The following is a 22,454-nucleotide window of genomic DNA, read 5'->3' as shown; positions in this document are numbered from 1 at the left end:
CTGGAGGCAGGTTGTCGTGATCCTTATCTCCATCTGACCCCCGATTCCTCCTCTCCCAGGTCACGACTTACGAGCTGCCGACCCAAGACGCACTCCACGACCCTGCCACGACTCGCCTAACAGACACACCATGACCCTGGCCTTGCACAGACTCCCAGACCTGACGCATCCCATGACTGCCCTCACACACCATAGACACACTTCATGACCCATGCCTAACCTCCAAAGACACCACGGCCCTCCCCTTTAAACACACCCTCTACCACACTTCACTAACACAACACAAACAAGCCCTACGACTATAAAGTTACACACAGCTTCGGACCCTGACTTTACAACCTCTAGGAACTTTTCGACTGCCCTTCACAAGATCCCCACGGCCATGCCCTGCCCTCAGCCTACACCGCCCCACCCGCCACCCTGCCCCCCCCCTCGAACCTGCCCTCACGCCCAGCAGACTCCACATGACATTCCTCACAAGTCACGGAGAATCCTAACGGGAATAAAAAGAAAAGTTATGCTCACAAAGTAATTTTGCTGAAGATATCGATTGCTGGAGAAAAAACCTCCCACGGCATAACAACAAAATTTAATCTCAGCTAACTTAACCTTCTACAATAAAAGGCTACACTCGCACACAGTTCATCTGGTAACAACAAAGATGAAAAAAAGCCGTACCTCTTAGTGCATGATCATATAATTCGCTCTTATGTATGAGAAACGAAGATCTACATGAAGGTCCGTGAGATTAAAATTAAAAAAAAAAAAAAAAACGAAGTCACGTGTGATGCTAACTAAATGGGAAAATACAAGTTAAAACACCTTTGCCTTCTCCTCTGATGGAAACTGTTAAGAAGAGTAAGTGAGTGAGTGAGTGAGTGAGTGAGTGAGTGTGAGTGCGTCAGTGAGTGCGTGAATGAGTGGATGGGTGAGTCGAGCTACTTTGAGCAACTTCAGAGCTGCTCGCCAAGGGCCATTAGTTACCCTTAAGAAGCACGCTCTTCACAGGGAGGCGAGGGATGCTCGGCCGAGTAATTTATGATAAGATATATATTTCCCTTGAAGACGTCGGGGGAGTATTGCTTAGAGGCGGAAGACGCAGGGGAGTAGAGGCCCAATGAAGGAGGTGTGTGTGTGTGTGTGTGTGTGTGTGTGTGTGTGTGTGTGTGTGTGTGTGTGTGTGTGATAACGAAGCCATGACTGTCCGAATAACACAAGATTACAGGAGGAGAAGCAAATGGTGGAGAAAATAAGAGGAAAGAGAGGAGAGGTGGAGAAAAAGGGATTGAGAAGGAGGGTGTAGCGGAAGGAAGGAAGGAACGAAAAGGAAAAAAATGGAGACCGAAAACATGAAAGCATAAGGATGATGGAATGAAAAAAATTAAGACACATTTTTTTATAGTACAAAACACACAAACAAAAACACTAAGTCACCAATCTCAATATATCGTAAGCATAACTAAAGCACACAACTAGAACTAATCAATAAACCACGAACCAAACCACAACTAACAGCAGTCACAAGAACCCTCAACCCCACAGGAGAAAGACGTAAGAACCCACCACTTCACCGGACGCTTCCCCTTGCTTGTTCTTGCCCCTCTGCTCCTCGTCGTGTCCTGGTGCTGGTGGGGTCGGCGGCCGGGGTAATAGGAGCTCGGCAACCGCCCAACCAGCACGCCCCGCCCTTCACAGTCTCAACTACACCACCTAACCCCTTACAACCAGCTGGGTGACACAGGCGCCTTAAAACTTGACCCCGTGTTCTTAAACGCCTCGGCAGCTTAGTTCGCCTGTTTGAAAAGCCTCTCGTAGACGCTTCTTGGATTCCAATGAACTATTTTATGATCCTGGTGATAGTTTTTTCCTGACTTCTGGGTCTTGAACGGGAAGAGCACCCAAGAAACCCCGATTAATCTTCTCTGTGGTCTTGGGAAATGGTCGTAATGGGAGCTCGAAACGTTTAAAAATATGGATCTTGGTCTTTCCGTCTATCCAGCGACTAATACTCAGAAAATATAAAACAAGACCGACTAGTTTGCTGTCCTCTCGCCCCCAGCCTCCTCTCTCGGCCGCTAATACTCAAGAGATGATAAAGCAGACAGACTAGTTTTGCCTCCACTCTCCCCTCTTTCTCCTACCTCCACGTTACCTGCATCCCGCCTTGATCATATTAATTTTTGCGTTGCCTTCAGTGCTTGAGAGGGAAGGAGGACTGGACGGAGGGTGAGGAAGGGTGGGAGTGAGTGAGTGGGTGCGAGTTGGGAGTGAGTGGGTGGGAGGGAAGGTGGGAGTTAGTTGGTGGGGGGTATACTTAACTTGTTCCCCGTGCATGGTGGCGCTTGGCGGATGAAATAATTGGTGGTGGCGATGCTGGTAGGTGTGAGGAAACGTTAGGTGGTGGATGGAGAGACGAGTGTTGCGTTATAATAGGACGAGAGACTGATGAGTGTTGTTAAATGCGAGGATTGGAGGTTGATGAGTGTTGTATCTTCGCGTTAATTTTTAGATGTTCGTATAAGGGAAAATTGAAACACACACACACACACACACACACACACACACACACACACACACACACACACACACACACACCGGTTGAAGAAGCACCAACAGACTACAATAAGTACAAACAACAACAACAAAAAAAAAGAAGCATATTAAGAAGATCCCATAAAAAAAGTCAAAAAGGGGAGCATCCTCAACCATCATCATCACTCTTACACATTTTTTTATACACATTCGAAGAGAGCTTAACCGGCATTTCAAGTTTTCATTAATTCCTTTACTTTTTTTCTTCTCTCTTCCTGGCATTAAATTACTCGCAGCGGAGGCCTTAATCCACATTCTCTTTGGGAGAAGACGAAACCCGTTCCAGGTGAATCTCTAAGGTGCTCTAATTACTACCTGGCACTGACGGAGGTAAGACAGCGGGAAGAAAAAGTGGAAAGACTTGATGGGAGGAAAGGTTAATGAGTGGGGGTGGGGTGGTGCTACAGAGGAAGTGGAATGGCAGATGTGGGAGTGAGGGTGGAGTGGGGAAGGTGGGGAAGGTGATTTGAACAGGGGGGTGGAAGGAAAGAGGGGGGGAGTATGATGATGAGGCGGCGGGACGGAGGCGAGGGCGGGAAAAATGTCGAGTGGCATAGGAAAGGAATAAAAAACACGAGAGATATAAAGAATAGGCAGTACGGGGGTGGCGGGAAGGTGGCAGCGGGTGGAGTCGAGGTTACGTGCCAAGAGAAAACACAGAGAGAGAGCCAAGCGACCACGGTGAAAGGCGGAGTGAGGCGTAGAGAGGAAGAGTGGCATATGTAAGGGAGAGGTAGGGGATGTCAGGGGGGGGGAGGAAGGGGACAGATGAGGACGGAAGGGTAGGAGAGGGAAGGAAAGACAAAATGTAAATAGAAAGGGCGGGAATAGAGAGGAAAAATGAAGGGAAGTGAGGGAAAGGAAAAGCGCATGTAAGGGGAGAGGAGAGGAGGGAAAGAGAAGTCGTGGGAAGGAAAGGGAAGCGAAGAGAAGGAAAGGAAGGGAAAAAAAGAAGAGGAGAGAAGAGAAGGGAAGGAAGAGATAGGGTAGGGAAGCGAGGGGAAGCGTAGGCAATGGAAGAGGAGTCGATTGGAGTAGGAAACATAAGTCAGTAAGAGCCAAGAGCCACATGACTGCCGCTGCTGTATACCCTGAACGTGGCCGGGATACACACTGGACCCTCGAGAGCCAGCCCTATATAGTAACGCCACACACGAGACCAGTCGGCAATAACTCCAGCAAACCGGTTCCTATCCACCCCAGACCTAGGGATTCAACATAAGTTCATTTTTTCGTCACTTCACCCTAAGAAACTGACTTAGCTTCAAATACATGTTCAGCTTTCGTTCAGCTTTTACCTGCAGATTAGTTAGCCTAGATTTTAGTAACTCAATTAATACTGGAGACGAATAAATGTAAAGACTACGTCGAAAATTGAACACATTTATTATTCAACTCCCTTGCCAGTCGGCCTTAGGTTTCCAGACAACTTCATTTCAAAGGCCAATAACTATAAAATAAACGTCTGAAATCAAATGAAGGCAATTAATTTTAGATTCATACCATTTTAATAAAGATTCTAAGATTTCTTTTATTTTTCAGGCCAAGATATGAATGGAAACGCCCAAATTCAAAAGGACTCGAGTAATTTTTGTTTCTTAACGTTTCCCAATAGGTCACCCTTGCCAGTCTGTAATATCACGACTTGGAGCAAAACATAAAAGCACAGGAAATGTATTGACCAAGGTAGTTACCGAAGGAGAAATAGAAAGAGCATGAATGTGTCCCATCCCTTAGCGTTGTGCCGGGCTTTCCCTTGGACCACAGCTGCCGCCGGACTCCCGAATGAATCGAACTAAACTTGGTCACAAGCTTGCCCGGCGCGGTGTGTCTTGCATGACTGATCAGCGTCTCGCCCGCCGCCCCAGACCTACGCCAACACGAGCTGTACCAACGCGAAGGACTCTCAAGGCAAACTTCCAGGAAAGAGATGAAAGCTGTGATCCAGTTTGATAACACACCTAAACGGGGTCACACACACACACACACACACACACACAAAAAAAAAAAAAAAGAGAAAGAAAGAAAGAACACGAGCACAAACACACGCGCGGTAAATTAGTGAAAAGAATGAAGGAATTGTTTGCACTGCCTATAGCGCCGTCAGCCTGTGAGTGTGGGTGGATTCAAGTTTGCTTAAAGAAACTAAATTAAAGGCCACAGGTCAAGAGGAGTTGCTGAATCAATCTCGCCTGCACAAAACCTTCCTCCATCCCAGTATAATAAAGTAAGCCCTGCCCTAGATCAAGAGGTTATAAGAAAACTGTAAAAAAGCACAACCCATTCATAGTCTTCAGCGTCCACTCTTAGTTTTCCTTCATTATCTCCTCAGGCTGATGATATTTAGAGGCAGCTGAACCTCTGGCCTCTTGGCGACGTACTCAGGCGGAAAAAAAACTTGAACAAGACGTTAATGAAGTAAAGAGTAAACACACTTTCAAGGAGCACGGGACCTAAATATCAGCAGGTACTTACTCAATGCCTACCAACATATAAACACACTGCCGATAGAGATGAAAATAAACAAAAATACTCAGCATTCGTGAAATATCAGGAGTAATATTTTTTTTCGCCACGGAGGAAAACCTGAAAATAGCTTCTGGTTGAATAGTGGAATGATAATTTTGGTACGAGCAAACAACATAAAATTTCCGAACAGAACCTGGGATCGTGGCGGCCCAAGATTGCTCGCCAAACAGAGCGGCAGGCCGATTACTGAGCCTTCGAGAAGCACGTGCTGGGCGGCGTCCGGAGAAACATGCACACAAGACCAGTAGGATTGCGATGGGAATTCAACACGCAAAAATATATACCTGCAGGGCTTGCAAACAAATGAGGCGGAGAAAGAGGAGGAGGAGGAGGAGGGGGGTGGAGGAGGAGGAGGAGGAGGAGAGGTAAGAAGTAAGCAGTATAAGAATTAAGAAGTAGGAAGAAGTTACTAGCAAGAAGTGAGACGAAGAAAAAGATGAGGAAGACGAAAACGAAGAGGCAGAAGAAAAAAAATGATGATGATTAAGAGAAGGAAAAGGAGGAGACGGGGAACAAGATAAAGAGAGGATAAATGCCAGAAGGAGCAGGAGGGAGAGAATAATGTGGAGGAGGGGGAGGAGGAAGAGCCGTGCCAAACAAAGGAGGAGAAAACGAGCACGAAGCTTAAGAAAAAAAAAAAGAATCTTAACTCTTCTCAAAGTACTTCCAAGGGCCTACTCAAGCCTCGCCTACTTTTTAATATTACTGTAATCTTTATCTGACCCTTGACCTCACGACCTTCACAACTGCTGCTTTTATTTTCACTAACTTCAGCCTTTCTCTTTTTAACTCTGGTGTCATTTTTCCCCTTTTTCCTCAGGGGTCGTATAAAGGAATACGAGTAAAAAGATTCCTTACTGATGATTTTCTTTTTCATGTGAGTTAAAAAGGGGACCTGTATTATTACCTTTTGATTTCAAGCTTTACTGATTCACTAAGATTCATACCATCCATGACACAAAGTCGTCTCGGTTTGCTCATGTCCTCAGCTTGGTGCCCATTCCTTCCAAAAATAAAAATAAAGTCACGCTTATATATAGGCTGCTTCTCTATCTGAAATGCAACTCACGCGGGTCCTTATCACGTATCAGTTACTCTCCTCCGACAAGAAAAATCATATATACTAACCTTAAAGACTTAACGGAAACGAAATGCCAATGATCACTTATGAGGCGAGCGAAAGGGTATCAGGTGGGTGAGGTGGGCGGGTGCATGATGGTGAAGGAAAAGAGAAAACGGAGGTAGGGGGGATGGGAGGCGAAGGAAAACTGGAGTGGGGTTTGGGGGGTAAATGAACAGTCGGTGAGGCAACAAATAATGCCTGCCCCTTCCTAACAGTATTACCCGTGCACAAAGCTTCGTCCCCAGTCGGCAAGCCACGCCAAAGTACGTTTCCTTTGTATCGCTTTCCTTCCCTCCTTGGTTCCTTCTTTCCGTGCTTCCTTCCCCTGATGAGTATCCCAGATGATGGTAGATTCAAATTTGGCGACTCGCGTGATAGATGCTTTTCCTTATTTTGTGTTCCGCTTGTTTTCTTCACCTTTCTTTTTATTGGGTTTCAGTTTTAAATGGCAGGTATTTTTAGGAAGGCCCAGTTGTTTCAGTTTTTTTGTGTGTGTGTGTTTCTTGTGGATATTTTTATTAATTAATTTTCTGATATGCAACCTATTTTTCGTATTTCTAGTTTCCATGAATTCTGTTTACATTTTCCTTCATTTCGGCTTCTTTAAAATTAATATTCGTTGTTACCTCTTCGTCTCCGCCATATGCAAACTACTTTATGGCCGGGTTTATTTGCACTGATAAAAACGAGAGTAACAAACGCTAACGTACACACATAAAAAGCTTACTCACGGGGTCCTTTTTCAGTCACGCCAGCGCTCGGTCACCAGGGATATAGCTCCATGCAGAGGCAAATGTTTGTCCCGCCCTCATGCACAAAACTGGATAAATAAACACTATATTGTCTTCATAAAGAATGTGTGTTGGGGGTAAATGTATACGCCCACACACACGAACGCACCTACACACACACACACACACACACACACACACACACACACACACACAACATCGACGTCCTTAATAACATCCCACACCGTCTGACTGATCTATTTAAGGCGTGGGGAACAGGAACCAAACTTCATCCCAGACCTTTAAAAGAGGGTGTGCAGCCAACCTGACCTTCCGTGACGACAATGAAAGACAAACAGAAACGCCTTTCCGCGACAACTTTCGTGCCAGCTTTCCTCGGCCATGAAATTAAGTTACGTCACTCTCCCTTCCTTCACGACCTAGAGCAAGGGACCATGTGGCTGCTGCTCCTGCCACCGCTGTTGGATTAATGAAAACAAACACAGTGCACGTCTAGACATAAGCACATCTTTACCTCCCTCCCCCCTTAGGCAGCCCCTCCTCGCCCCTCGCCTTGACACAACCACCCCCTCAACAAACACACATGTAAACACACCCGTTTTGGCAGCGCCCAGCCCACGTGTGCAGATCCCCGCCCCGCCTCCCTGAAGGTCTTGCCCAAGGACTCACACAACAACCCTCGATAATCGGGAGTGAATTTCAAAGCAAGATGGTTCCTGACTGTTACATTCTCTTCCATTTTCTTTATATCACTTACAGTAATTAGCTCCCTCAAAAAATAATAATAACTGCGTAAATCTACTAGTTCAAAGGTTTATGTAGTCTACTAAACAGCTTCATAGTAACCTGAGTTGAGCCATTCTCTCATCTTGTATGTTGATTAAAAAGCTTAATTTGTAACTCTTAAAGTCGTCTAAAAAAAATTTGCCCCACCTTAAGAAAATCCCTACCTCCCACACCACCTCTGCATCTCTCCATCCTAACCCTTTTTTTCCTACTAATCCACTCTTCCTTCCTCTCTTGCTACCTGTGTTCCTTACCTCTCTCTTATCCATCCTGCTCTACCTGCTGCTCTCCTTCCCCCTTCCTCAAACCATATTTTCTCTCCCTATCCTGTTTCAACTCGCACACTCTTTCCATCACCACCCTCACAACCCTGCTCTCTCTGCCTGACCTAGCCACCCCAACACCACCCTCTCTGCCTGACCTAGCCGCCTCCACACCTGAACAGACGCAGCCACAACACACACTTTTCCCGTCACAACCCACCGCAACATTTCACCAACCAAGAGCAAGCGAACATCAAGGAGGCGGGGGTCGTCTAGCGGCGGCGCGGGGCAAGAACAACCAACCGCAAGGGCAGGAGCGCGCCCGTGACACACTGGCTCAGATTTACGAGGGTCTTGCACGGGGAGCGTCTCGCCGGGAAGCGGTAATTACGTACCATCGCGTAATTGCGGGAACTTTTCTCCCTCGCCCTCATCACTCTTGGGCAAGGATCGAGTATTACAAAAAGCTCACAGCATAACCATATTCCTCACTGTAAGAGATCTACGCCATGGCCTATCATAATATATTGATAAGTTTTTAGAAAGGTTAAGGAGGACTATGTAACGGAAGACATAAGCTACTAAGGGGAATGGACAAAAAGAAAAATCAGATGCCATACACAAAACACGATAATCTCCTCATATTTCTCCCTCCTGAAAGATTAACGACACGGCCTCCAAAGCATTCGAAGAGCAAGCGGGTTTGAGATACCAAGAAGAACCAATACAATAGTGGAAAAGCGTCACTAAGGGCGAAGGTGAAAGAGCAACGTCTAATAAAAAGAAGAACCAATACAATAGTGGAAAAGCGTCACTATAGGGGCGAAGGTGAAAGAGCAACGCTAATAAAAAGGAGCCACAACAATGCTCTCATATTTTTCACCCCAGGAAATCTACCCCGTGGTCTCTCAGTCCTCGAGGGAAAGCGGTGTTTAGAGTTGGAGGAGGATCAATACGATAGAGGAAAGGCGTTATTAAGGATGACTGTACAAAAAAAAATGAAGGAAAACACAATACAATACTCCAATACTTCAAACCTCTAAGAGATTTACTTCACGGTTTTCCAGAATTCAAAGGAAGTATGTTTTATGAGACTAAGGAGGAGTGATACAACGAAAGGAAAGCGCTACTGAGGGCAAGGGTCAAAGGCAGCGTTAAGAGCGAAGGAAAACCGAAACAATACTATCACATTCCTCACTTCTGAAGGCGGTTATCATGGGGTTACAGGCTCAGGAATAGAGGACGCGATTCTAAGACGAGAAGGAACAATATGAGGGAAGGCAAGCGCTATTATTTAAAGCCTCGTTGGTAGCTAAGACGGGAAGACTCAAGCTCGTCGGGACCACAGCTTAAACCCCAGAGACGACACCTCATGTTACGTACCTGCGGCAATGATGGGCGGGGCGTCTTCACTGAATGCCGCTGTCTGTGGGGAGAGAAGATGCGATTAGGTGGCATCCCTTGTGGCAGTTAGTGATGGTGTGTGTGGGAGGAGGAGGGGTGATGATGGTGGTGGTGATGAAAGGTGGTAGTAGTGATAGGAGGTGGTGGTGGTGGTGGTGGTATAGATAGATTTTGTGTAATAAAGAATAATGAAAATGTATTGTGGATATGAGTTAGTATATATGTACAAATAAATTAGTGTGTAATTGAATAAAATGGTATTAAAGCACACACACACACACACACACACACACACACACACACACACACACACACACACACACACACACAGCAAGACCTAGACACCCAAACAGACAGACAGACAGACACGAATGACTGGCTATTCGGCACCGCTGACAGAACGTTTATCATGAGGCACCGAGAGAAAGGAGGAGAAAGATTCCCACCCATCACGTGAAAGTCGATTAGAATAAGATAAATTCCTTCCACCTTGCCCCTTCCCCCTTCTCCTTCCCCGCCTACACTCTTCCCCTTCCTCCTGCTCTCTCCGTCTTTCCTCTTCTGCTCTACGTTTTCTTTCCTCCTCCTCTTTCTTCTTTACCACTCTTTCACTTTCTCTCTCTTTTATCACACTGCCTCGTCCTCCTTTTCTATCCCTCCATCCCTCCTGTCTTCTCTCTCCTCCTGTACACTACACTTTTCTTCTTCCTTCTCCTCTTTCTCCTTCACTACTAATCTCACTCCTTTACCACCATCCTTTGTCTTCCTTTTCTGTCCATCCTTCCTCTTTGACCTCTCCTGCAACCCCCACCTTATTCCTTTTGCCCCTCCTTCTCCCTTACTCTCCCCCCTCCCTTTCCCCTACACCTCTCTCCCGTCCACAAATCTTCCCCCTCCTCCCGCACTGTGTCATCCCTGCTTCTGTTTATCCTCCACGCGTCACACAGGCAGCCGGGAGGGAGGGGCGGCCAGGAGTGATGAGGGCGCCTGTCAGAGCCTGCTGCTGGAGGCCGCCGGGCACACGACAAAGAAATATTACCGGGCATTATACATCGACGAGCCGCTGCCCTGATGCCCGTTCCCCTCGGTAATTCCCCCCCCCCCCCACACACACACACACACAAACAGAACAAACTCCCAAAGCAACAAAAGGGAACTGAATGGACGAGGCGGGTTTTCGGGCGCAACACAACGCAACACAAACACGAACTCAATATATGTCCCCTGGTGCAGCCACACGCACACACACACACACACACACACACACACACACACACACGCAACTGCACAAACAGGCACAGGGGGGGGGAGAGAGAGAGAGAGAGAGAGAGAGAGAGAGAGAGAGAGAGAGAGAGAGAGAGAGAGAGAGAGAGAGAGAGAGAGAGAGAGAGAGAGAGAGAGAGAGAGAGAGAGAGACGCATGTTAGCAAATTGATAAAAAAAAAACAGGACTGTGATGGATGATTGCAACACACACACACACACACACACACACACACACACACACACACACACACACACACACACACACACACACACACACACACACACACACACACACACACACACACACACACACACACACACACACACACACAAACTAACGTGCATTCCCGCTTCTCCATATGCGTAATAACTTGTACAGGGTCACGCACTTATCTTCAATGTATCACTCGTCCCCTCCCTCCTCCTCCTCCTCTCCGTCCCCTCCCTCCTCCTCCTCCTCCTCCTCTCCGTCCCCTCTCCTCCTCCTCCTTCACCCCATACACGCTAACCTCTCACCCTCCATCCCTCTCTTTCATATTTAGATCAGCACACGTATGCGTTCCCACACTCGTGATCGCAGAATCCATCTATCACAAATTTGAAAGCATCCAGGGCCACGATATTCCTCACGCGTTTCTATTTCGTTATGCGGTATATTCATTCTTAGCAGGTGTCACCAGCGATGGGGTCACAAGGCCTACGAAGCTTGAGCTATTCTTTCAATTATCGTAAATTACCTACAGGGTGTTTCTCTGGGACTTGCAACAATTACACTGCAGTATAATAAGTGACACTGTTGTTGATAAAAATGTAGCTGATCATTCTCGTTGTTTTATTTATTGGGAAACTAGAGACAATATATAAGCTGTCCGGCAGCTTCTCCTCATCCAAAATCGTTCTTACATAAAAACCCAGCGAAATCAAGCAGAAGTGAGCTTTAAAAAAAAAAATTTACGTTACATTATATGCGGAGTACCTGCTTTGGGTGCATCAGTGTCGCCTTCGACGAAATTTATCAAAAACATTTGGGAGCCACGCATCTCGGCAGAAAGCAAGCCTCCTTTGGTTTTTGTCCGTGTAGGACATTGGCTTCTGTCCAATAGTGTTTCCCTCCACTCACAACTCCTGTCTTTAAACGCCATCACCTTTGACCTGCCCACCCTCCTGGTAGCGGCAGGCGTCCACCCAAGGTCTTGGTTCATCTCACACAACAACCAGCAGTCACTTGAGGGCAGAGTATAATATGCTGGGAGCGGAAGCCGGTGACCTCACTGAGCCACAAACACCTGCCTTTCTATTGTTGTGAAGGAGAGGGTTGTCGAGATGCCTGACGCCTTAATGTTTTTTTTATTATGAATTTCGCCGAAGGCGACACTGGTACAGCAACGGCAAGTACTCAGTATATAATGTAATGTAAATATATATATATTTTTTTTTATCTCATCTCTGCTTGATTTCCCAGGGCTTTCATGTAAGAACAATTCTGGATGAGGAAAGGTTGCCGGACAGCATTTATATTTTTCTCGTTTACCAATAAGTAAAACAACGAGAATGATCAGCTACATTTTTATTAACAATAGTGTCACTTATCGTATTGAAGTGTAATTGTTACAAGCCCCACAGAAACACAGGTAATTTACGATAATTGAAAGAATAGCTCAAGCTTCGTGGGCCCTATGACCCTATACCCGCTAATTGGCAACTCTGAAATATACTTCATTGATTTTGTATAAGAGTTATTTAAAGTCCATTTACAGCAATAAAGGGAATTTGTACTCACTTGACATCAAAATTACTGCAACCATATCATGTGAGTATGAGGCCCAGAAGAGCAAAAAGAAAAGCAGCACTCACGTAAACTGCAACGCGGCTAAGTGAATTGTTCTTTTAGGAGAATTTATTTTCACGTGTGCACAGGGACAGCGACAGCACCGACCTGGGACGCTAAAATTTTACCCCCCTCTCTTCTTACCGTCGCTTGTTTCCGAGGATCATCTATTTTTAAGAAAAGAACAACCGCTTTTTTTCCTGCAGAGACCAAGCTCCTCAGGGGGGTGCTTAGCGTCTCTTCCTCCCGTTGACGCTTCGTGGACTGTTCTTTTTATGTGTACTATTCATCTATTTCCTCTTCTTTATCTATATTATTTAGTATATCTTTTCACATGCCATTAAATTTTTACTCTAGACGGTTGGATAAAACGGTTCATTTGTATTCATGTTTCAGTTTATGTATGCCGTTAAGAATACTAAACTTCGTCCCCAGTCGCTGCTATTACTACTACTACTACTATCACTTACTATTTCTATTCTTACGCTGACACATTTTTTGCCCCTTATCACAATCCGTATATTTTTAACCGTCTTTCTTTCCTCGTCCCTTTCTCCCTTCCGACCCTTACACGCCCTGCCCACACCACTTCCACCTTTCCTCAGTAATGGTAGTGCCTTTCCCTCCCTAGTAACTATCATATTCTTTCTCTATACCTCCTGCGCTGTTAGCATCCAGAATACAGCCCAAAAAGTGGGTTCGGGTGGGTGCGTGAGTGTTCTGCAAAGCAGTGGAATTACTAATCGCAAGTGTGCTTCCCCCGAACTGCCTTTCTCGGAGTGAACTACAATGAAAATTAGACTTAATAGGCTACGTGAAGAGGTTTTACCTCCAGTTTCCTCTAATTTTCTTTCCTCTGAATACACTCTAGGTCTCGTTGGCTAAGACCAAGAGTTAAGATTTCTTTATTCACGGCTCTTGTCTCTAAAACCGGGTTCTGCGCGGGCATCAACCTTTTTAGTGGATTATGCTTTTGATAAAGGTGGAATTTATAACACACACAATAAAGGGCACACAAATACAGATACAAACAAAAATAGAGAAAATTATGGTGTCTTTACTTATTCTTCTCATACACTACTGTGACACAAACCCTGCAAGCCTTACCACAATACCCAAATATACACAGCCATCTTTTGTTTTGCAAGTAAGGAATAGTCATTTTTTTATCCTACCACGCTGAAGACTCAAAGAAAGCCTTCGGTATTCCCGACGCTCTCCAGCTGCCACATTAACTTTTTATACTCTTGTATTGCGCACAATGTCGAGATTAATAAACTTTTTCTCACCCTTTCATGCCTAAATTAAACATTCATAACTTTTTTATACGTTTGTAGAGCACTGATTAATACAATTTTTTTTTTCAATTCAATAAACAATTTGCGTGAAAAAGACAGTAATCTCTCTTAGCTAATGGCATTAACATCCACAAAGAGGAAGACAAATGGCTTTCTGCTACTGTAAAAAAAAAAACTAATAAAATGGAGTTGCATTCAATTTTCTTTTCCTTTTTTTTTTCATTAGCAGGCAATTTTGCAAACTTTGGTTCTTGAATATATTTACCTCTCGACCAGCTGTGTCCAAGTCCAAAAAATAATACATGGGTTTCCTTAAAAATATGTTCACCTGCTTCTTTATTGCCGCTTCTCCTCATATGTTTGCGCTCACACACATTTCATTTTCCCTTGCACAACAACGCTACCTCCCACCTCTCTTTCTCTTTCTCTCTCTCTCTCTCTCTCTCTCTCTCTCTCTCTCTCTCTCTCTCTCTCTCTCTCTCTCTCTCTCTCTCTCTCTCTCTCTCTCTCTCTCTCTCTCTCAGCGCATTCAGGGTCTCGCCTCGGGTTTATCCTTGTCTCTCATATTGTGATAAAACGTGCGGAAGGGAAGGGAAGGGAAGGGAAAGGTGCAGCAGCAGGACGTGAGGCGAGGAAAGACACCATTGTTCCTTCGGGCGGACGAGGCCAGTGATAGGGAGTGCCGAGAGCGGGGATCCTGCATGCACGGTGAAGATAAGGGGATGATGCAAAACTGTCGGAGAGAAAAGAGAGCAAAGAACATAAGCGGATAAGAAATAAAATATGTAGGGTATTTCTTTTTGCCTTGTTGGAGTTATTGTGTATCTTTGTTATGTATTTTTGTTGTGGTTATTATTATTATTATCATTTTTATTTTTGTTGTTTTTTTCTTGTTTTTCCTTGTTGTTCTTTTTCTTGTTGTAGTAGTAGTAGTAGTAGTAGTAGTAGTAGTAGTAGCTGTTGTTGTTGTTGTTGTGGTTATTGATATATTGTTATTGATGATGCGAGATCAGCAATAAGTGTAGTTTTAGTGGTATTGGTGTAGTGGTCGGGGCAGTGGTGATGGTAGTGGTGGTAAATAGATAGTGCGGATGCAAGCATAACATTATAAACATGAATAATTTAATACCCCAGAAAACATAACCAACTCAACATTGTTATCGCCTCACACACAATTAACAGTTCAAAAGAATCAAATTAGCTGTTGTCTCTAATCAGCTGGTCTCTAAACCTCGACATGAAAGATGATAATAATTAACAATAAAATAAGCAACTATTGTTTTATAAAAGAATGGAGATTACTGTGTATAAGCTAGCGTTTCAAGTTTGACATTTGCCAGTATAATTGTTTATTAATCGCGAGAACAAATGTGGATAAAATCAACATTACAAACTAGAAAAAGAATGAAAAAAAAATCATCGATTATGTGAGGGAGCAAAAGACTCCCTCTGAAGAAAACGGAGACTAATTAAAAGAGTCTTTGATTGCGAGCACAAACCAAACGAAGCGAGCACCGACCAGCCGCAGGGAGAGGAAGGAAAGGAAGAGTAGACTGAATAATTATGAAGATATGAAAGAATGATAAAAAAACGGATAAAAAAAGAAAAATTGGAAGGAAGAATGAAAGAAAGAGAATGAAAGAAGGAGAATGAAAGATAGAATAAGATAAAGAAATAAAGAAAGAAAAGAAAAATGAACGAATAAAAGATTAAAAGAAAGAATGAAAAACTGAATGAAAGAAAGAAAACTGCAAGAATGGGAGAATGAAAGAATGAGAGAATGAAGAAAAAAATAATGAAAGAAAAATGAATGACAGAATAAAATAAACAAAGAATGAAAGAAAGAAAATATTAAAAGAATGAAGAATGAAAGAATGAGAAAGGAAAGAAACCAGCTGACAAAGAGGAGCAACCAATCTACGTATTTTCTCAAGACAAAACGGAAGACATCAACATAACCATCTGCATCTACACCATCCCCGGAGCGGTCCATACAGCTGCTCAAGGCTACAGCATCCACAACACTCGTCTCGCCTCCCTCGCCAGCCTCGGAGCATGGCTGATGAGCGGCGACCTGGCGTGTCCTAGGCGTGTGTATCCTTGTGATGAACCCAAAGACCGGCGAGATAACACAGTGTCTCTATTGATCATCACTCCGAGAGGCTGTCGTGATGATGCACCCAGAGACCCGCGGGAAACGAAAACAGTTGCTTAAAAAGGAGCCTCTGTTCTGCTACTTAAGTTACTGTCGTGTTTATGTAAAGAAACACGACACTGCAGTGAAATCCAAGACTCGGGAATGGTTGGGTTTAAGTGGAGCTCCGTTGATATTCTAGAGATCCCTTTCATGGCCCATTACGGGTGATTTATTCAAATTAAACGCGTTTTTTTATCATGAAGAATTGCTGTCTTACAAAACACACCAACGTAGAGATAAGGGATAGCGTTCGAATTTGAAATAAGTTAAAACTCCACCTAGTCCATCTATGTCTCTGTTTTTAATCTTTCCTTTCCGAGACTTTTTTTTAAGTCTAACCTTACAACCCATTTCGAAGTTTCTTGACTGTAATAAGAGCAGACGTGTGTGCAGCAGTAGATATGAAGAAAATATATCAAGAAAAAAAAAAAAATAAAGTTACTTATGAAGAAGCGGCAACCCAGTGGCAAGGTTAATTAAAGCGACTCAGCACTAGGGCGCGATCTGTACGATGAGGAGCCCTAAACAAGATGAATTAAGATGCTGCGTCACGACCCTTCCAACACCCCACCTCACCACCTCTAAGGGATGCGGCAATTCCCAAAAGCCACAAAAACGAGGAGCTGAATCTAACACCTACCACCTAACTAACACCTAACCTAACATAACCCAACAAAGTCCTTCTAATAACTAAAAAGCACTGAAAGAAACGAAGTAAACTTACGTAACTCAGTCGCCTTTCGTTGATGTCTCCGCGGTGCCATCTGGCCTGCCATGTGTTCCCTCTAGGCCGAAGACAAGACACACGAGAGCACCGCGAGACAAGACGTGGGCGGCTCCGTGGGGCAAAGGTATCGGGTCGTTGCACCATAGATCGTGCTTGGGACTGACAGCTTCGTGAATCAGAGGAATTCCGGAAAATGTTTAGTGCCGGACGGAAAAAAAAAAATTGTCGCCACCTTCTCCCCTTCCTACTCTTGCACCACCTGTTTTTATCCATTTTACAACCTCCTCCAACAGCTCAATTTTCTAGTCTTTCTATATTTTTTTTTTTATCATCTTCATCGTTCATCTCATTCTTAACCTCGATTCTTTTCCTCCTCCTGCACCTCCTCTGTTGCCCATTTTACATCCTATTTCAAGTCCTACTTTTCCTATTTTTTCTCTGCTTTTCTTTTTTCTATCCTCCTCCTCTTACTGCACCTCCTCTTTTACACATTTTATATCCTCTTCCAACCCTTCCTTTACTTATCATTCACTGCTTTTCTTCTTTTGATCCTCCTCCTCCTCCTCCTTGCGTCTCCCTCGCCCCTCAGCACACACACGGAGGGTCAGTCAAGAGTGTGTTTGAGGAGTCTGCGGTCCTTGTGTGATGAGGCTGAAGGGAACGACGAAGGATATTGATGGTCACTGAGGGGCGAGGGCGGCGTGAGCGGGGCGGGGAAGGGTGAGCTTTGGTGGTATGGGGGAGCAGGAGGCTTGAGTCTTGCTGGGTCACACACACACACACGTGCAAGAGAAAGGGTTGTGTTGCCTCAGGGTATTGCGTCAAAGATAGCCGTGCATTCATTATGTTGAGGAAAGTCAAGCGTATGGGAAAGCAAAGGGAACAAAGGAAAGGTATTGATGGCTGGAAAGGCGTAGATTGAAAATTCATATACAAAAAAATAAGTGGGTGGATGAAAATAATGAGATGTATATTGAGTCGTATTTGTGTGATGAAACAATCTAAATCTATGACGTTAAGTGAAATATGATAGAAAGTGTGAATTGGTGAGCAGACAGCAATTTGATCTATAAGGATAATGAAGACAGAAAAAAAACTAAATAAATGTGTATGGAATCGCATGTGAATGAAGAAATAATGTTGAGTCATAACCGTGTGTGGTGCCTTAAAGATTGTATACGAAGGCGAGTAGATTGTAAATTATGAAAAAAATAGCTTGGGGTATATAACAAAAAACGTGTGTAAGGAAATGATCGAAATCTATAACGTCGTGCGATGCCTCAAGGACGGCCGTAAGGTTAAGGGGATGAGACTTACAAGCCGGATTTGCTGCAGACATTCCATCATCGAGATTAAAGTCAAATTTGCCCAAATGAGTTTATGGGCAATTCGTTAAACCGGGAAAGTGAGAGGGCTCCACATCAGGGCGAACTGTTTGAAAACGCTATTAGTTATTCCCGGTGCTAACTCTGCGCCCCTATGGATTAATACTGCAGACCTGACACGGATGATTCAGAGGAGCTTCATGTTTTGTTTCCACGAAGGGTCGACAACGAATCATGACCAAGTATAATGTGAGAAGACGTACAGTGTATATTCTCGGTTCAACTTCACTTCAGCGTCATTTTTTCTTTTTATCTATATTCATCGTAATTTTTCATTAAAGTGATGACCTCCACCTAAATAAACTCCCAACGGCATGAACAGTATATAATTCCACCTTTCACTCTTCACCAATCACTATCCTGGACTCGTATATTCCAGACAACTTTTCACTTACTCGCTCATCCCAACCACCACCTCCGCACTCACTCATCATAACACCTCCCTCTTAATCATCACAACCTCTCTCTCACTCACTCATCATAACCACCTGTCCTCAACTTGCTCCTTATAACCCTCCCCCCTCACTCCTTCGCTCATAACAACCACCTCCCTCTCACTCATCACAACCACCTTCCTTCGCTTCACTCATTCTCTCATAACCTCCACACTATTTTTTCTTCCCCTAAAAGTCTCCCTAAACGAGTCATTAATTTAACTTTTTCGGCCTCTAAACCACTAAGCTCACTTCAACCTGATACCTCCTCTTCAATATAGGCCTACTCCTACCTACCTTTAACCTTTAATATAATGTAAAGTAAGACTGCCCCTCAACCCTATTTGATATCCTCCGCGGACACTGAGGCACAACTTTAAGAACAGTTCCTACTTTAAGACCATTCTCTACTCTAAAATCATTTCCTTGAACTCGGCAAAACACTTCGATTCCTCCCAACACCACTACAGCTGCTCCTGCCATCATCTTCCAGCACTTCCATTACTTTCCGATTGCGTTGCCTTACCCCAAATGCTCCCTGGCGGTGGCTTCTCCGTTCCTACCAGCTCGTGTGCCCCGGCTTCTCCTTTTATCCCAGGCCAAGTGTTATTGTTGCAGGCCCCGCCCGGCACCACCACTCACTCTCATTCCGCCCCGGACCATTTCCACTTAACGCAGCAGCAGCCCAGCCGTGTTTCGACTCAGAGCAACTCGAACGCATGACCGAAACACAGACACGAGGCTCCGAATTGTGTGTCAGTGTGTTCGTGCAAGGGGTAAGAGGGAGGGGATCTGGTTAAATAGGAAGTTAGATGGAGGGAGACAGGTGGATAATACCATGGTCAGATTGATCGCGGTAACGCGCACGATCTCGTTTTCTTGAAATAATGGACCACTCATGTTTTTAAGTCAAAGGCCATTTTCGCAAAAGCTCCCCGAATGATTAAGATTCAAAGAAGGGCTAGAAATTTTAATGGTCTCTCTCTCTCTCTCTCTCTCTCTCTCTCTCTCTCTCTCTCTCTCTCTCTCTCTCTCTCTCTCTCTCTCTCTCTCTCTCTCTCTCTCTCTCTCTCGCTCTCTCTCTCTCTCTCTCTCTCTCTCTCTCTCTCTCTCTCTCTCTCTCTCTCTCTCTCTCTCTCTCTCTCTGCCTCCCTCCCTCTCTCTCTCTCTCTCTCTCTCTCTCTCTCTCTCTCTCTCTCTCTCTCTCTCTCTCTCTCTCTCTCTCTCTCTCTCTCTCGTCGGGATGCGAACGCGGGTCTGCAGGATTATACCTTTCACCAACGCCACACATTCACATTGATGGGGACGACAATTCATGGGAGAGGAAACAGAGTCTGATTTATTGACTCTCTGATTTATGACCTATCATTAGCAAAACACACACACACACACACACACACACACACACACACACACACACACACACACACAGACACACACACACATATCCATCATGCCCCAGCGAATGAATCTTTCCCAGTGTATCTAATCGCCTCATTTCCATGACCGCCAAATGAGGTCACATCATCCGCCGCCTTTGCTCAGAGCTCACGTGACCCAGTTTGAGCTGCATTAGTCGATGATGGACCGCCGGGTGGAGAGGAAAGAACAAAAATAAATCGCTACTTGAAGTCACTGAAGACAAACAACAATTGCTTCATATATAAAGTTTTATCCCTGACTTTCGCCGATTCACCTTTACAGATCTAACACATGTATATAAACAAACTGCTGTTGCTGATTACAGAAACACGATGCGGTTGTGTGTGTGTTTCAATAGACAAATCGTTTGAGCTGTGAGGGTGAGGAACTCAGGCCATTGATTTACTGCTCCTGACCATCAACGAGATACCAGATGTTGTCGTAATCACTTTAAAAACCCGCCTCTGAAAAAAAATAATAAGCCTATATATAAAATACAGCGACGACATTCATCAAACTGTTTGCATATTACTTATAAATGATCTTTATTGGCTCCTGCTTCCCGAATCCCTTCTTCAAGATCACGTTGACTTTGGCCTGAAGTGTGAGGGCAAGAGACGCAGTGTTGGGGACTTACACTACAATAGGGAGTTTGCGGGGTTGGTGCTTGTGTGTGAATGCGGGTGTAGTAGTAGGCATAGCAGCAGGTGTGTGGCGGGATAGTCGATACATGGGTTGTGGATGGTGGGTAGCCTGGTGGGTCTATTGATGGGTGGATGCGTAATGAAAAATATACTGGGTTGTAACCACAAATGAAGCAATATAAAGCTATTTCCGTATAACTGTTTTTACCTCTACCTCTATATCTATCTATCTAGCTAGCTTCTATCTCATTTTAAGCATCTACGAATCACCGGAGCATATTATAATTTTCTTCACTTATTTCATTTTTTAACGTTTCATTCTCCAACTTGCATTATGTCACTCCCCGAACTTTCATTCCCACGAGACAAACGTTTACTCGAGGCCGTCACTTTCCCGATTAAAGTCGTCAAAAAGCTTGCGAGCAGATGTTTCAGCTTCCCGCTTAGGTTTCTGGGAAAGGATCCTGCGTGAGGATAGAAAGAGGAGGAGGAGGAGGAGGAGGAGGAGGAGGAGAGAGAAGAGGAGGAGGAGGAGGAAAGAGAAGAGGAGGAGGAGGAGGAGGAGGAGGAGGAGGGGAGGGGGTGGAACTGACAAAAGATGAGGAAGCGGAAGAAAGGGACGGCAGAAAGATAAACAGCGAAAGGCAGCTGAGGAGGACGGAGTAAAAAGATGAGGAAAGGATGATGGGAGACCAAGGAAGAGGAGAGAAGGAGGACTCTTTGCTCACCAGACTGCTGCTTCTGCCAAACGCCAGCTAACATCCTTGTGGGACTAACGAACACACTTGGTAATCAGAGGTAATCAGATATCACAGACGGGATATGTATTTAGGACTCTGCACATATACAAAACACACACACACACACATGGAGCCAGTTTCCTTCACACACATGATTAAAAGAATGATAGGCATAAACGTATATCAAATACTGTATATATGTATTAATAGATGTATTTACTGTGTATATGTGTGTGGTTTTCATGATTCTTTAGCTAGTCGTTTGCCGCTTTTACCTAGAACTTTGACGCCTTGTAAACTGGGTTCCATTAGAGTATCAGGACTCAGACGCGTGAAAGACAGAGCCAAGTTTTGCGGCGGCGACGGCGAATAATGATGGAAGTTGATTTTCTCTTTGGCTCGTGTGGAAGGAGACGTTCTTCAGGTCAACGCATCCAGAGGCGCAGGAGCCAAAGACGACTCAAAAGCCTTTCTCATTATACTCGACTTCTACAAAAGGTCAGGAGGCCGGGAAACGAAACCGTCCTTCCTTCCGCCTCCCTTTTGGGAAGTAATACGAGGAAGAAGAGGTGCAGGAAGAGCCGGCTAGTTACCTGCAACCCAATACAGACAGATAACGAGATGCTGTCCGGTCGTTGCTATGTTAAGGCCTTTCACAGGTCAACGTAATTCCAGGTCACTGAGAACCACATCCCACCCCGAGGCGCCTCAAAAGTGCGGGTTTAGAAATATTAGTAGAATATTATGAAAATTACCTTTGAGGAGCAGGAACACACACGCATAACGTTAAAATACACACCGATACCTTTCGTTGAAACATCAAAAAATAATTCCGAAGAAGAGTAATAAGGAAACGTAACAGTAAATAATGTTCCCATGCTCCTGCTATAAAAACTTTTCGGTAAGCCTCGGCGGCGCTTCCCATATTAGACCTCAAAAAGAAAGATTTAATATTTCTTTGAAAACCAACTATAAATATTTTCTAGTCATTCTGGGAAAAACTGTTAGGTTATGGAGATTGGGTTCGCACAGATTCCGTCTCTTTCCACGAAAAATATGGTTACT

At 44.6% G+C, this 22,454-nt stretch overlaps 1 protein-coding gene across 3 annotated transcripts in view; it reads right to left on the bottom strand.

Moving 5' to 3' along the window:
• LOC126998925 (tetraspanin-18-like) overlaps window positions 1-22,454 on the bottom strand; it is a 235,904-nt gene that overhangs the window by 88,429 nt on the left and 125,021 nt on the right. For 2 of the 3 annotated variants that reach the window (XM_050861183.1, XM_050861184.1), the window contains one exon: window positions 9,429-9,471. The gene's annotated coding sequence lies outside the window, so the exon portion shown is untranslated. Of the gene's footprint in view, window positions 1-9,428; window positions 9,472-19,109; window positions 19,198-22,454 lie in introns of those variants that run through there. The other variant, XM_050861185.1, reaches the window with a different exon arrangement.

Source organism: Eriocheir sinensis, chromosome 15, assembly GCF_024679095.1.
Source record: "Eriocheir sinensis breed Jianghai 21 chromosome 15, ASM2467909v1, whole genome shotgun sequence".
Lineage (NCBI taxonomy): Eukaryota > Metazoa > Arthropoda > Malacostraca > Decapoda > Varunidae > Eriocheir > Eriocheir sinensis.
The sequence above is the reverse complement of the archived record's forward strand: the minus strand, read 5'-3'. Positions and strand labels throughout refer to the sequence as shown.